Source organism: Myotis lucifugus, unplaced genomic scaffold (genome assembly GCF_000147115.1).
Source record: "Myotis lucifugus unplaced genomic scaffold, Myoluc2.0 scaffold_11, whole genome shotgun sequence".
Lineage (NCBI taxonomy): Eukaryota > Metazoa > Chordata > Mammalia > Chiroptera > Vespertilionidae > Myotis > Myotis lucifugus.
This window is the reverse complement of record NW_005871059.1, coordinates 11775878-11792741: the sequence shown is the minus strand read 5'-3', so window position 1 is coordinate 11792741 and position 16864 is coordinate 11775878. Positions and strand designations below refer to the sequence as shown.

The following is a 16864-nucleotide window of genomic DNA, read 5'->3' as shown; positions in this document are numbered from 1 at the left end:
TTTTTTACAGAGAGGAAGGGAGAGGGATAGAGAGTTAGAAACATCGATGAGAGAGAAACATGGATCAGCTGCCTCCTGCACACCCCCTACTGGGGATGTTGCCCACAACCAAGGTACATGCCCTTGACTGGAATCGAACCTGGGACCTTTCAGTCCGCAGGCCGATGCTCTATCCCCTGAGCCAAACCGGTTAGGGCCAGAAATGTATTATAATCAACCAATCTAGAATAATAATAAAATATTACTTATATTATTTCAGATTATAACACCCAAAATGTCATTTCCTTCAATTTGTAAGTTTATGTTGTTACTTATGCAAGTCAGGAAGAGAGCTCTTACCAGAAACCCTGACGGCACCTTGATCTTGGACTTCTATTCTCCAGAACTGTGGTATTTTCTTATGGCAGCCTGAGCTGACTAATATATGCCTATACATTTTATAAATCATGAAATATTTTTAAAAGAAAAATCCTTATATTTTAGCACCTTTAATGGCATTTTTCCTGCTTATGAAAAGGGGCTTCACATTTTCCTTTTGCACTAGGCCAGGGGTGGGCAAACTTTTTGACTCGAGGGCCACAATGGGTTCTTAAACTGGCCGGAGGGCCGGAACAAAAGCATGGATGGAGTGTTTGTGTGAACTAATATAAATTCAAAGTAAACATCATTACATAAAAGGGTACGGTCTTTTTTTTTTTTTTAGTTTTATTCATTTCAAACGGGCCGGATCCAGCCCGCGGGCCGTAGTTTGCCCACGGCTGCACTAGACCCTGCAAATTATATAGATTGAGGTCACACTCTGTGTCTCTCCTAGGGCCTCAAAATGATTCTCTTTGCTCCCTCTCCCTCTAAACCAGCCTTTCCAGGTTGCATATAGCCCAGCAAGTTCACTTCCATCCCTTCAGGTCAAGTGCTCAACATCAACCCATTAATTCTGTCTCAGAGCCCTGGCTCTACATTTCCAGGAAAAAGTATCCAATTGGCTTAGTCCTGCCTGTGGATTTGTTGATCCAATGTCAGGTGTTCACACGTGTTCCTGGCTGTCCAGGCTTATATTTGCAGGAGCTCAGGTGGAAGGTGATTTCAAAGGAGGTGGTGTAGGCTGTGCTTTTATGGAGGAGAAGTTGGCTTCAATTCCAAGCTCAACTGCTTTTTTTCAAGGGTGTTCAGCCTTTTCACTTGCAAATATAACCAACCACAGTTTTAAAAGGAAAAGCAGAAATCAGTGCTCTATGCTGAGAAGTATTTCAGGGCTGTGTTGCTCAGCTCTCCATTGACAAAGAACCCAATAAAAATAGATTTAGGTAGAGATTTTTAACAGAATAATACAATGTCCATGCATTTACAATTGAGGATACTCTATATTCATTTTAACCTGAACATTAAAATATATCTATATATATGTATATATATATATAGATATAGATATAGATATAGATATAGATATATAGATATAGATTTCAGAGAGGAAAGGAGGGGGAGAGAGAGATGGAAACATCAATGATGAGATTTCAGAGAGGAAAGGAGGGGGAGAGAGAGATGGAAACATCAATGATGAGAATCACTGATGGGCTGTCTCCTGCTTACCCTCCACTGGGGATCAACCCAGGCATGTGCCCCGACTGGGAATTAAACCGTGACCTCCTGATTTATAGGTCGATGCTCAACCACTGAGCCACACTGGCCAGCCTAACATGGATTTTTTTATATGCTGTCTCATTTCATATTACACTGTGATTGAAAGAGTTAAACAGCAAAGATATAAATAAAAATAACAACATTAATATTTTTCAGTGAGATAAATTTTAATAACATTTTAAAGATTCATATTTATTATTTTAAAAATGTAGTAAAAGCGAGTCTTGCTGTGTACATTTCCGGAAGCAAATTTGAAAGATTCCTGTTGAAATGAAATTAAAAATTAAAATCACCGATTACTGAAAAATTTAATTCAGGCATATTGACAATTCTGCAGTCTGCAACCCAGCAGTGGAACCCAGTTCCCAAGGTGCTGACACAGCTCTGGACAAAGCCGTGCCCCGAAGCTTAGCTGCTCTAATTGTAGAAGAGGGACCCAGCCAGAGCCAGTCACCCTTACTTATATACACACTCTCTAAAAACTGATTGTCTGGTTTGCTGGCCCGTAGTAGATGGAAACTAACAATGTATTAGGGTAGTAAAAAGAAATGAATAAGAAGCAGTAATGCTGCTAAAGCATCTAAAGTGATTGTTGACGTTGGAGAGAAAACTGAAGAGGAGGAACTGCAAACTCAGAGCGGTCTGGAGACATTCAATGCCCACATATGTCTTTCTACCTTCCTTGCATACAGTTCATAAACATGGCTGAGTGACTGCTCTTAGCCTTTCACTGTGCCAGGTGCCCAGGATACAGAGGTTAAAAACTCAGTGCCTGCCTTCAAGAGCTTATGATCTAGCATAAAGGTTGACATAGAAAAAGGCCGTTATGATAGAGTCTGGAGAGTGGTTCAGTGCTAGTTAAGACTGACAGAGGATGGAGCCAGAATGCACTCAAAATCAATGAAGCCCTAATTAACCCTTTGCACTCCCAACCATTCTGGACATTGGCTACCAGCTACTCGACGCTACTTTGTGGCGGAAACGTGCATTTACAGACCCTCGTATTATTTAGTATAATTTTGGAAGCAAGTAACGTATTATAATTATATTGGACTTATATGAATTGGGTGACATTGAGGAATGTATATTTGCAAAAAAAACAATATTTTATTGTTTATAATTTTGTACAGTATGATAAGTTTTGTAACACTCCCCAATATGCATTGCAGGCTGATTAGTGCATGTTTGACAGTAATAAGTGGTTTGACGCCTGCCACCAGGTGTTTTCCTGTTAGAACACACAATGCAGTCCCATTTTCTTTGTCCCACATCGGGAATATGTAGTTTATTGTTTAATCTGACACAAAACCCGCTGACATTTCTTGTATATATCTTAGTAATTTTACGATATTTTGATTTAATTTCTTGTGCCATTTCAAGATAAAACTTCAGGGAAACATGCATGTCTCAAAAAGTTGCGTTGAAATAACTCAATTCCCCGTAATCACTAATAAACTGCAATGTCCCCTGAGAGGGGACATCTGAGTGATATGCTAGAATTCCGATGTCCCCTGAGAGGGGACAGCGGAGTGCAAAGGGTTAAGACTGTGGCAGTGGAAATGAGGAATGTGGAAGACTAGTTCAAGGTGACTGATTGGATGTGAAGGGTGAGGGAGAAGGAAAAGTCACAGACATCTTTCAGATTTCATGCTGGTGTGAAGAAAGAGTTAGAGGCTCCGGTCTCTCCAGAGGGCATTGCCTTTTCCCCTCTGACATTTTAAATGAAGACTTGGAATTACTGACAAAAGGGCAGAAAACTGTGAAATCCACTTAGTAGTGATTTTCTCTGTTGGGGAATAAAACACCTCATTCTAAATGAATGGTGTACAGAGAAATTCTTGGAAGTTCCTTGAGGGCAGGGCACACATCGTTTGTCCTGGTGTCCCCAGTGCCCAAATAGGGTGGATCTTTAAGAATAATTAATTTATTTGACTTATAGAAACCAAATAAAATCACGTTGACCTTTTCCAGGCATCTCCCTACAGGGGGTAAGATAAGAATGAGGAAATCTATGGATGTCTTTTGTGCTTGAGCAGATAGCTATATATCCTCCAGATATATCCTCTTTCAAACAGGGTTTTTCTTAAGGCAATTGAAAAGTCCACATTGTCTTATTGGATCAGATCTTCTAAAGTTCCTGATGAGCAGCCTTTCCATCTCCTCGTGATCCGAGGGGTGTGGTGGGAGGCGGGCAGTGACACCTCAGGGCACTGGAGTGGCCCTGTGTACTCACAGGTACTGTGCTTGCTCTCAGATCCAGGGACTATGCCTGTAGCAGCCTGGCATTTCCTAAAGGGAAGGAGGCCTCATCGGCTCAACCTCAGGAGTCAAAGCGTCTCCTGAAGCCTTCTCGACCCGCAGAAGTTTCCTTAGGGTTTTTACTCAGAAATGAAGCTCATCTTTGAGAGGCAACTTGTAAACAGTTAATTAAATCAAGATACACTTAAAAGAAAAGCTCTGAATTAGGTCAGAGTTGGATGAAGGGAAAAAAACGGTCTAGATGTCTTATGGAGCTTCTCTGAAAAATAACGATTTTCATTAATTTAATCAGTGACTTCTACCGGAATAATATAATTTTTTCATTTGAATGTTGAATTTTTAAAGCTAACCTGAGAAATAGAAGTGTTTTATCCTTTATCAAATTGCTATGAGTCATGATGGATGCATCTGAAAACATCAGCTATAAAATCTCAGTTGGCTTTGAAGGAGGAACAAAAACAAAATAAAACAAGAATCAAATCGCACAAGAAAAAACAACTTCCAAAAACACTCCTAAGAATGTCCTTGCATATGGAACATAACTAATTAAGTCAGATGGCCAAATTTGTGAGTTCAAATAGCAGACTTTGTTATTACAAAATCTCTGGTTTGATGAGCATGATGCTGCAAGAGTATGAGTGTTTGAACTAAAATTACACTGGGTGTTCTCGGTCCAGGTGTATGTCTTGGGGTTGGAGTAGCCATGTCTGTAATTTCCTCTGAATCTTTTGAAGCATCTGAAGTTTTTGCAAACCTGAAAGCTGTCAGGAAGTATCGCTGGCTAGTTGCCCAGAGAACTAACTCTGAGATGAATGGATTCTACTTCAGCCACTTCTTTGTAGAGAGAACATTCTGGAAGCATTTAGCCGGGTAAGGGTGCTAATCCAGCTCATAAGGGCAGAGGGAGGCAATGGAGGGGTGGGGCATTCATCACGGTTCGCTGGACTTGTTTGCCCCAGCCCGGTGCCCTGACTGTGAGAAGACTGGTCAGCCTGAAGCAGACCCTGGGAGCAGATGTGCACTGAAGAGAGGCAGCACAGGAGGTATGTGGGGGCAGCAGGATTTGGGTGGGCAGTGCCAGGCGCAGTGACTAACCCTATTCTATTTCTGAATGCAAGGCAGGCCACTGATGATGCCATCTCCTGTGAAGAACAGATCCTTGCCCTTAATGGAAAGTGATGAAGACATGACAGACTTTCCTCTGGGAAGACTGTGGGATCAGAATGAGCCATTTTTGGATATAAATGTCAGGGGCTTTGCCTGCAGCAGTTCAAGGAAGACATAATTACTGTGTGCTGCTTCCCTCCACTCCTTGCCCTGCACTGAATCACCCACCTCCCTGGAAACAGATCCACAAAGTTGGGGTGGGAGGAGGCGGCAGGGGCTGCACCTGCTCAGGATTCTTTCCCACTCTCAGTGGAGTCTCTGACTTCTCGGAATTCTGACCCTGAGAGCCCAGTGGGACTCCAGCAGGCAGAGGGAGACCATCTACCACGGATATAGCTCCGGAATTGAGGGCAAGGTATGAACTAAACCTGGAGCCTTCTCTGTCAAAGGCAGGCTGAGTTTAGGCATTCTGAGATCAGTTCTGGGCTTTTCTGAACCTCAGCTGGGGGTCTCAGAACTGAATCCTTAGGCACTGCCCCATACTTTCCCTGGAAATACAGATGTGACACAGATATTTATGCTTACCAGCTACCCGGGCCAGACATATTGGGTCTTTACTAAATCCTTGTAACTTGGAAACTTCAATAATGATTTTCTAGCATACCTTCCACCTAATCTCGAATGGCATTTAAAAGGCAGACTTATTGAAGGACACTTGCTCAGACAATTATATTTTTGTATTTCAGATTCTATACAAACCGAACATGGCTTCCGTAAGGGAACATCTGTTCTATACCTAGCAGTATTAAAATATTCAGAAAATTCATCCCACTTTACAACTACATAATTTAATTTGGTTCTTTTAAACATTTAAAATTACAGTGTAAAGGTTCACAAGGTTGATGAGTTCCTTTTTCTGTGACTGAGTTGAAGAGCTATTATTATTCTACGGTCACAGACGCTACCGTTCCCCAATTTCAGCCTGATAGACATCCCGTGGGCCTATTCATCTTCAGCTGTATTCATCTGGCTTTGCTTCCTTATTTCAACTACATTTTTGAAAGTTCCTGTCTGAGCTTATCCACTGTGCCTGTCCTTATAACATTATTGGAGAGATAATATTCATTTAATTCTCACCATTCCATCCTAACTACTTTTCTATGAGGCTTCAGTCTCTACAGAAGTGATAGCCTAGAGGCCTCTCTGTTCCTGAGGGTGATGCTGATAACAGTGAGAGTGAATGTGCTCGTAATAGAATTTCCACACTTTTCTTTTTAAAATGTCACAAGAAATATATGTCCATGATGAAAATGAGAAAACATGAATGCGAAAGAAAAATTAAGAATTTATATGTATAAATTTATAAATATGTACATGTATATTTGTAAACATGGGATACATTTGATCCCTTTTTAATATGTTCCTGCTTAACATAACGTGAACATGTTCCCTTATTCTCATGGCTGCCAAATTTTGCTTGGTATGGGTACAATCAAATTAATTTAATTAAGCCAAAACCGGTTTGGCTCAGTGGATAGAGCGTTGGCCTGCGGACTGAAAGGTCCCGGGTTCGGTTCCGGTCAGGGGCATGTACCTGGGTTGTGGGCACATCCCCAGTGGGAGATGTGTGGGGGGCGGCTGATCGATGTTTCTCTCTCATTGATGTTTCTGACTCTCTATCTCTCTCCCTTCCTCTCTGTAAAAAATCAATAAAATATATTTTTAAAAAATTAATTTAATTAAGCTTTTATTGTTGGAGATTCAAATGATTTAAAAATCTTTGCTATGGTAAGTGCACTGATGGACATCTTATAGTTATATGCTTGGGCATTTCCTCAAGTATTTTTGTAAGACAAATTATCAGGAACCCAATTTCTTTTTGACCGTAGCTCTGCCATGGCCTTAACTGGCTTCTTCAATGGCACCTGGTTTTGGCAACACAGAAAACACAGTATTGCTTCTACTGAATTCTTTATATTATTCCTTTGACCTCAAGTCTTCATTCTAGTTCCTATATCTCCAGAAATTTCCCACTTTAGGTTTTCTATTCCTTAGCTAGAGGTTATCTTGGGCTTGACCAAAGTTGTAATTTCCCCATTCCCTCCTATCTCTCAACATTGTTCCTTTGCCCTCTCTAAATGCCTGCACTTCCCGTGACTCTGTCTTTGGCTTCCCTTCTTTGTAGTCTGTACTCTCCCTCGGCTAATTCTCCCTCCGATTCTAATTTATGAGAGTGGTGAATTCTTGAGTTTTAGCCTTTCCCCCAATCCTTCGACATATATTCCCAACCATCACCTTGGCATCTCCACGTGTGCAGGTGACTCAAAGTTAGTCTTCCTCAGAATAAACTCATGCTTTACTCCAAACTCCCAAGAAAAGAAAACAAATGCAAAAATAAAAAACAAAAGCACCCCCTCCCCCAAACCAAACAACTCATTTTCTCCTTCTGCGCTCTCTTTTTTAAAGTGAAAGCGCCCACGATCTACCATCAAAATGTCATTCAGATTCAGAGTTAACTGACATTTATTGACTGCATCAAATCCTATCAGTCACCTGCATAAAACTAATGGCTTCCCATTGTCAGTAAAGTGTAACCCGAAGGCCTCATAACCGCCACAGGCTCCTGGTCTCTACCTGCCCTCTGCCCTCTGTTTCCAGGCTCCTCCTGGTGGACTCTGCCCAGCCACCTTTTTTCTGGCCTTCTCTTCCCAGTGCAAGTCCCTGTACATCTCAGAGATTTGGCATTTAACCCATCCTTGGCCATGAACCCCTTTCTGCATTGTGCTTTTGGTGGTGTAACTAAAAAATCATGGCCAAACCCAAGGTCACTTATTCTATGTTTTCTTCTGGATGTTTTATAGTTTAAATTTAGATCTACAATCCATTTTAAGTTAATGTTTGTAAAAGGAGGAAGGTCTTTGTCTAGAATCTTTTTTTTTTTTTTTTGCATATGGATATCTAATTGTTCCAACACCATTTGTTGAATATATGATCCTTTGTCCATTGAATTGCCTTTGTGCCTTGATCAAAGATCCGTTAAATACATTTGTGTGGGTTTATTTCTGGGCACTAATTTATATAATTTTTAAGATTCATGTATTCCTGCATATCCTCAGCAAATATTTATTGAGCAACTGCTATATGATAGACACTGTTTTAGGTGCTGGGAACATATCAGTGGGGAAAAAAAAGATAAAAATCCCTGGCTTCATGGAGTTTACATTCTAGAAATCCTTACATATGGAAATATTTTTAGAGTCATTCACATTCCTTTCCCAATTAAGTATAGTGTGCACTTAAATGCCTATGTCTTTGCTCATGTTTTTCAATGCATTTGTTTGTTCATGACAAATTCAAGTTGGGTGAGGCACACTGTGCAAGGTCCTGGGGATATGAAGATATCCCCCTTCCCGCCCACCTCCTTGCATGCCATTTTCACTTTTTCTACCCATTGGAAAAGCACAAAGATATGATTTTTGGATTTAGGCATACCTGAGACCTCGATTGCAGCAAGAAATGAGGTCCTGGCTAAGTTATATTTAACAGCTTCCTCTGCTACCGCCAGCAAAGAAACCTCCATTCCAGTGCTAACTGCCTTGGGGTTTTCTGGGTAACTGGGATGAGAACAAACAATGTTATTCAGATTGAAGGGTGATATGGGCAATGTTTTCCAATGTAGACTGCTCCTAATCTATTATTAATTTGCACTCCTCTGATACACAGTTGTTCCAGTAATGTCTAGTTCTGCTCTGAGTCAGAAGAGATTTATGGAAACAAGATGACTTTGAGCCTTATTTGTCTGCAATATTCCCTTTTCTGACAACCCAAAACTTCATTAAGGAAAAGGATAATGAAAGGGACTTGCTTAGGCAAGGTAGCATGAAAAGGGGAAATTAAAAAAAAAAAGATGACATTTCTAGACTTCAAATGATTTTTGTAAGGGTGCGAGCTCAGAACTATCTATCTCATGCTAAGTAATTCACGTGAGAATTTCTAAGTTCCTGTTTATCAGATTCAGGAAAGAGCACTACTTGGCTCCCCTTAGCTATCCACAGAGGTAGGTCAGTGGCAATTTATTTAAAAAACAACAACAACAGAGCATGAGTTATTAACTAGTGAACAGCCTGAAAGAAAAGGAAAAAGGGGAAACAAAGATGATTTCAAATACTGTTTTTTCATGGTAGACATTTAGTGGTATAAGAGACCTTAGGACCATCTGTTCCACAGAGGAGGAATTCTCTCTGTAAAAGCCGCAGCAGAAACCAGCCTATGTTTGAACCCTTCCTGGGGCAGGGAACTCAGTACCTCATATGGGTAAGAACTAAGAGCTACCACTAATTAAGAGCTACCACTTAATTACAGAAAGCTTTCCTCCCTTGGAACTGAACTCTAGCAACTCCCAAATAGTGTCCTAATTAGTGTCCTAATTCCATTCTTCGAAGCAACAAACACATGTCCTCATTCATAGGAACTTCCTTCGGATATGGCAACTCTCAGGGCTTTACTGAATCCTGGATTCCCTCCACATTTCCCCTCTGTCCTGGCTACAGACCCTCTTCGAGATGTTTTCTGGTTGGTTGAAGCCTTTGTTAAAATGTGATGCTTACAATGAACATCTGGAACATCCACTCCAGATTCTTGAGATTAGGATTTAGATAATGTGGGTTGCTAAGAAGAAATGTTAGCAAATGTCTAAATTATACTTCTGTTATGTTTCTTTTGGTAAAGTTAAATGTTTAAAGTTCATTCTGCCCAGATTAGAGGTGTTTCCACCTGAAAGTGTTTTCATCTGCAATTTCACAAACTTTTCATTTTGGAAGCTGGTGGCAACAAGCTGGCAGGAAGTATGGGACTTAGGAAAAGCAAACATGTCCTATTTGCTAATGGTCACTAACCATTTGTAACCAAGGTGAGCTTATTATAGAAAGGAACAGATAGCTGAAGTATAAAGGCCCAGCATTTAAAACTCCCAATCCTTGAACATTAGGATCAGTTAGTAGAGCTCAACTATCAGTGGCTTCATAAGAAAGAGACTTGTTTACACTATGTAATTTTTGTCAGCAGGACTGCCTGCCTGCTTATGACCTATTTTTTGTTTATTTTTTGTTAATCCTCATCCGAGGATATTTTTCCATTGATTTTTAGAGAGAGTGGAAGGGAGAGGGAGAGACAGAGAGACAGAAATATCGATGTGAAAGAGACCCGTCGATTCCCGGGCCGATGCTCTATCCACTGAGCCAAATCGGCTAGGGCACGATCTTATTTATTCACTCACATTACCTGTGAGCAGGAGATGGTACTTGCATTTCAGAGGTCTGTGTGAATCACATGTTCTCCTCATTTCCTGCCAGGCCTCCGGTATTCCCTCTTTGAATACTGGCAGTTGTCAGCAAGGCCAAGGTTTTTAGCACATGCCCCTCACCCTAGAAACTCAATGAACCAGTTTGCCAACAGTTCTTACCTGTTTGAAATTTTAGACATAAAACTTTGGAAATTAAGAAGTTTTGTAAACAGAATATAACCATAAATATACTTGCTTCTGACTTCCAAGGGAACTCTCTGTGACCTGTGAGTGAAAACATAACTATGAGCCTTATGTCCATTTCTGACTTGGTGGGAAGCCTTCAGGAATTATAGTGAAAGCCAAGGTTGCCTTCAAGCACCCGTCACTACAGATCCTGAAGACTAAGAGGAGAGGGAGTAGGAATGAAGCACAGCGGAGTCCAACAGCTTGGAAGGAGATAAATGACCACTTGATAGTCCTCTGACCACTCTGCAGAGGCAGTGATTTCATTCACCCAGTTGTTTAGAGTTTATGGAATGCAAGGAAAGAGTCACTAATAGTTTTCTCGAGAAAAACTTAACGTGAAAGAGGTATGAACATCCTAGAGCTGACAAAAAGCCAGTAAGAGGATGAAGAATACTTGTCAAAGATTCTGAAACCTCAACTTCCCAGCTTCTCTTGGACCTCAGGCCTAGGGATGGAATCGATGAGGTCCCAGAAGATGACTTCTTGGAGCTGCTGAGGCCCTGGCCACAGAGGTGACAGAATGCTCAGCAGCTACCACCCGTAAGGATATACTACATCTAAGAATGTGTTACCTTCCCCTATAAGAAATACCTATTCTATTTCAAGATATGTGTTTGCTTGCATATACTGCAAAGTACTGAAGCAACAACAGTTTAAAAATGCTCAATACTTCTGACATGCTTAGATGAACAAGAGATGTAAAAGCAACTCAGAATTAGAGTCTTTACTCAACCAGTGATAGATTTCAATCTGAAGGCATATAGTGGCAAGTAAATTACTATTGTATTTTCAGGTAAGAAAAACAAAGTGAGGCAAAGTCTGCTTTTGAATCTAAACAGTCCTATGTCTAAATGGCTTCTCTTTCTGGTGCTAAGCATATGCTCTGGCTATTGATAATGACGACAGCAAACACTACATAGCACTCACTATGTGCCAGGCACTGTTCTAAGTGCCTTCCATATTCTAACTCTTTTATCCTCAAAACAACCCTGAGAGAGTGGTCATCCCTGTTTCATAGATGAAGACACTATAAGACATAGCAGGCACTCAATCAATATTTTGTGAATGAAATGAATAAACCAAACCATCTTCAATCACTTTATTTTCTTTTTGCTCTCAGTAACTCATTCTTTCCCACTCTGATCTTTTTTTTACAGTTAGTATTACAAATCTGTTCTTCAGAACTGGCAGAATCATTTTTACAAAGATTGAGAAGAACAGAACACTCTAGTTAATATAATTATGCTGCAAATGAAATCATTAGATCAGAAACTGTTTGTATTTGTGGACAATCTCAAAAGACCATGACTCCAGAATCCATCTCTCCTACCAGGGTTGTCTGCCTCTGCCAAAAATATAACTAAGGAAATATGGATATCTGTTTTCCTGAAAGAGCCTCAATGGGCTATGAGTTCATGATTAAAACAAATATATATTAAAGTAACCCGTGAAATTGCTTTTTTTTGCAGGTCAAAAACAGTCAAATAGCAACAATTTCATATGGTTCAACTTAATTGATTTTGTCATATTTTAATGCAGTGTGATTGTACAACTGAATTTTCTAAGCGAATGGTGAAGGACCTTGGAATAGTTACTGGAATGTAACTAGGAAGGTATTGTTTTATGCTACATTTTAGTTTCTGCAGCAAATTATGTCACGTTTTTAATACACTTAACCTTACATTTTCATTTAATTTATTGCTTTTGTATGTCCTTGTTTACTTATGATTTTAAGATTATGTGGATGAGGAATCTCCATTCATACATATTCCAAGTAGTTTTTGAGACATTGTCCATTCTAATAGAACAATATTATAGTCACACATTGTTCAACTGCTAAACATGGTCTAGTTTATAGACTATGTAAATGTCTTTAAAAAACACATTTCCGTATATTTTGGATATTAACCCCTTGTTGGAGATGTTATTTTCAAATATCATCTCTCATTTGGTTGGTTGCATGTTTGTGTTGTTGGCAGTTTCTTTTGCTATGCAGAAGACTTTTAGTTTGATATAGTCCCATTTATTTATGTTTGTCTTTACTTCCCTTGCCTTCAGGGTCAAATTCATAATATATTCTCTAAGACCAAAGCCCATACATTTAGTACCTATGTTTTTTTCTGAGTAATTTATTGTTTCAGATCTTAAATTTAGGTCTTTGATCCATTTTGAAATAATGTTTTGTGGGGACAAACTGTAATCTGGTTTCATTCTTTCACATGTGGCTTTCAAATTTTCTTAGCACCATTAATTGAAGAGGCTTCCTTTTCTCCATTATGTGTTTTTGGCTCCTTTGTCAAAAATATTTGCCCTTATAGATATGCTGTTATTTCTGGCCTCTCAATTCTGTCCCAGTGGTCTGTGTCTGTTTTTCTGCCAATTCATGCTGTTTTGATGATCATAATTCAATACCAAACAAACAATCCAATTAAAAAATGGGCAGAGGACTTGAACAGACACTTCTCCCAAGAAATCATACAAATGACTAATAGATACACGAAAAGATGTTAAACTTCACTAGCTATTAGGAAAATCAAATCAAAACTACAATGAGATACCACCTCACACCAGTTAGAATGGCTATTATTAATAAGACAGGTAATAACAAGTGTTGGAGAGGTTGTGGAGAAAAAGGAACTCTCATTCACTGCTGGTACAGCCACTATGGAAAACAGTATGGCAGTTCCTAAAAGAAATTAAGAATAAAGTTACTATATGACCCAGTAATCTCTCCTATGGGTATCTAACAAAAAAACTTGAAAATATTTATTTACAAAGATATATTGCACCCCTATGTTTATTGCAGCATTATTCACAGTGTCTAAAATATGGAGACGACCAAAGTGCCTTTTGGGAGATAGAAGATGGCGACTGGAAGGATGGCAGTGAGAGTGTAAGAGAGTGAGGGACCGAAAGGGGAGTGTGTGGACATGTGCAGTGTGTGTGTGTGAGTGAGGGACAGTTAGATCCTGCAGGACTTTTGGGGGCTGGTGCACTGGGCTCTCTTAGACAAGGAGCCCCCGCTACTACTGCAAGCACTCCTGGGCAGCCAGTGGTGCTGACACAGAAACCACGCCATATTGAAGGGCAGAACTGCTGTAATTAGAAGCCCAGCCTCACCACCACCCAGACTGGCATCAAATGCAAACCGGGGACCTATAGCCACTCTGGACAAAGACCTGCTACTGCAGCTGCAGACCCACGGACACCAAGACTACAGTCCTCCTGGCTGCAGGCTCCCAAGTCCCAGAGCACGTTCCCCTCCCACCGACCTGTCACAGCAGCACAGGTCCCACGTGTCTGGGCTCTCCCGTGACTCTTGGTGCACGTGGGGCTCCTGCTGACCTGCAGCAGCCATGTGCCCTGGCTCCCCAGCTCGCTTGTGACTCTTGGCATGTGCGATGCTCCTGTGAAGCCCACTGTTGCAGCTTAGGCCCTGCACAACTTGGTGCCTGGACACTTCAGTGATAGCAAAAATGGGGAGACAAAGAAACAACCCCCAAAGGAAAGAAAAGGGGGAATTCCCCCCCCAAAGAAACTAATTAAACAGATGCATGCAATATGTCAGAAAAAGAATTCAGAGTAATAGTCAAACAGTTCATAAACTAGATGGGCAAGAAAATCAACAACCTATGTAAGAATCAAGAGGAAATCAAAAGTGATATAGCTACAATAAAAAACATGATGGAAGGTTTCAACAGTAGACTAGGAGAAGTGGAGGACTGAATTAGTGAGTTAGAAGATAGGGCAGAGAAACAAGCCCAATCTGAACAGCAATTGGAGAAAAAAAATTATCAGGAGGAGAGCCTAAGCGAGCTTTGGGACAACATGAAATAAAGTTACATATGTATAATAGGGGTGCCAGAAGGACAAGAAGAGCAGCAAGGATTAGAGGACCTATTTGAAGAAAAAATGACAAAAAACTTCCCTGATATGGGAAAGAAAAAGTCACACGAGTACAAAGAGTCCCAAACAAGATGAACCCCAAAAGACCCACACCAAGACATGTCATAATTACAATGGCAAATGTTAACGATAAAGAGAGAATCTTAAAGGCTGCAAGAGTGAAACACAGAGTTACCTACAAGCATCTCCTATTAGATTATCAAATGATTTCTCAACAGAAACACACCAGGCCAGAAGGGAATGGAATGAAGTATACAAAGTGATGCAAAGCAAGGGATTGAATCCAAGAATACTCTATCCAGCAAGGCTATCATTCAAAATTGAAGGGGAAATCAGGAGCTTTGCAGACAAAAAAAGGCTAAGGGAGTTTATCACTACCAAGCCAGCAATGCAAGAAATGCTAAAGGAACTATTGTAAAAAGAATAGAAAGGGAAGAAGGAAGACAGGCATAAAGAAGAAAAATGGCTACAAATAAGTACTTATCAATAATAACCTTAAACATAAATGGACTAAATGCTCCAATCAAAAGACATAGAGTGGCTGAATGGATAAGAAAACATGACACATATATATGCTATCTACAAGAGACCCACCTCAGAACAAGGGACTCACACAGACTGAAAGTGAAGGGATGAAAAAATATTTTTCAGGCAAATGGAAATGAAAAAAAAAGCTGGGGTAGCAGTACTTATATCTGACAAAATAGACCTAAAAGTGAAGGCCATAACAAGAGACAAGGAAGGCCACTTCATAATACTAAAGGAATCGATACAACAAGAGGATATAACTCTGGTAAACATAGATGCACCCGATGCAGGAGCACCCAAATACATAAGACAACTTCTGGAATATATCAAGGGGGAGATTGACAGCAATATAATCATACATAGTAGGGGACTTTAATATTCCATTGACTTCACTGGATAAATCCTCTAGACAAAAAATCAGCAAAGAAACAGCAATCCTAAATGACTCACTAGGTCATATGAACTTAATTGACATCTTCAGAACATTCCACCCCAAAGCTACAGAATATACATTCTTTTCAAGTGCACATGGGACATTTTCAAAGATAGACCACATATTGGGACATAGGCAGAGTCTTCAAGTTCAAGAAGATTGAAAGCATATCAAGCATATTCTCAGATCACAATGGCATAATATTAGAAATAAACTACAATAAAAACAATCACAAAAATTCAAACACTTGGAGGCTAAATAGCATGTTATCAAACAATGATTAGGTTACCAAATAGATCAAATAAAAAATAAAAAATATCCTGGAAACAAATGACAATGTAAACACAACAATCCAAAATCTATGGGACACAGTGAAAGCAGTTCTGAGAGGGAAGTTCATAGCATTATAGGCCTATTTCAAAAAACAAGAAAAACTGGTAATAAATTATCTAACTCTACAACTTAAAGATTTAGAAAGAGAGCAACAAGCAAAGCCCAGAGTGAGCAGAAGGAAGGAAATAATAAAGATCAGAGTGGAAATAAATGACATAGAGACCCCCCAAAAAAAAACCAATACAAAAGATCAATGAAACCAACAGCTGGTTCTTTGAAAGGCTAAACAAGATTGATGAACCTCTAGCCAGGCTCACCAAGAAGCAAAGAGAGGGGACCCAAATAAACAAAATCAGAAATGAAAGAGGTGAAATAACAACAGACCCCACACAAATACAAAGAATTGAAAAAAAAATACTGTGAGCAACTCTATTCCAACAAACAGGTCAACCTAGAAGAAATGGACATATTTCTAGAAAAATATGACCTTCCAAAACTCAATCAGTAAGAATAAAAAAATCTAAATAGGCTGATAACTATGGAGGAAATTGAAGCAGTCATCAAAAAACTTTCAGCAAAGGGCCTTTCGAAAGAGGATTGGGTAAAGAAGATGTGGTACATATATATGATGGAATACTACTCAGCTATAAGAAAGGATAAAATCCTGCCATTTGTGACAACATGAATAGACCTTGAGAATATTATGCTAAGTGAAATAAGTCAGTCAGAAAAAGCTAAGAATCATATGATTTCATTCATATGTGGGATATAAAACTGAAACTCATAGACACAGACAACAGTGTGATGGTTACCAGAGGGAAGCGGGTGGAGGGGAGTAAAGGGTAAAGAGGGCCAAATATATGGTGACAGAAGATGATTTGACTTTGGGTAATGGGAACACAATCCAGTATACAGATTGTGTATCATAGAAATGTACACTTGAAACCTATCCTATATAATAAAGAGGGAATATGCTAATTGACCCTCACAAGATGGCTGCGCCGACAGCCACAAGATTGCAGTGCCCAGTCCCCTCAGCCACACTGGAGTCCCCCAGTCCCCCTCAGCCCCTCCGGCAGTGTATTTGCATGAAACGATGTACCTTTTAAAAAATACCCTACCCAAGGATA

At 39.9% G+C, this 16864-nt stretch overlaps 1 long non-coding RNA gene across 1 annotated transcript; it reads left to right on the top strand.

Moving 5' to 3' along the window:
• The first annotated feature begins 4557 nt into the window (after window positions 1–4557).
• LOC106696298 lies at window positions 4558–6602 on the top strand. Its single transcript, XR_001347221.2, has 3 exons — window positions 4558–4767; window positions 4857–4940; window positions 5016–6602. It is a non-coding gene; the product is annotated as an uncharacterized LOC106696298 (long non-coding RNA).
• Window positions 6603–16864: the final 10262 nt, after the last annotated feature.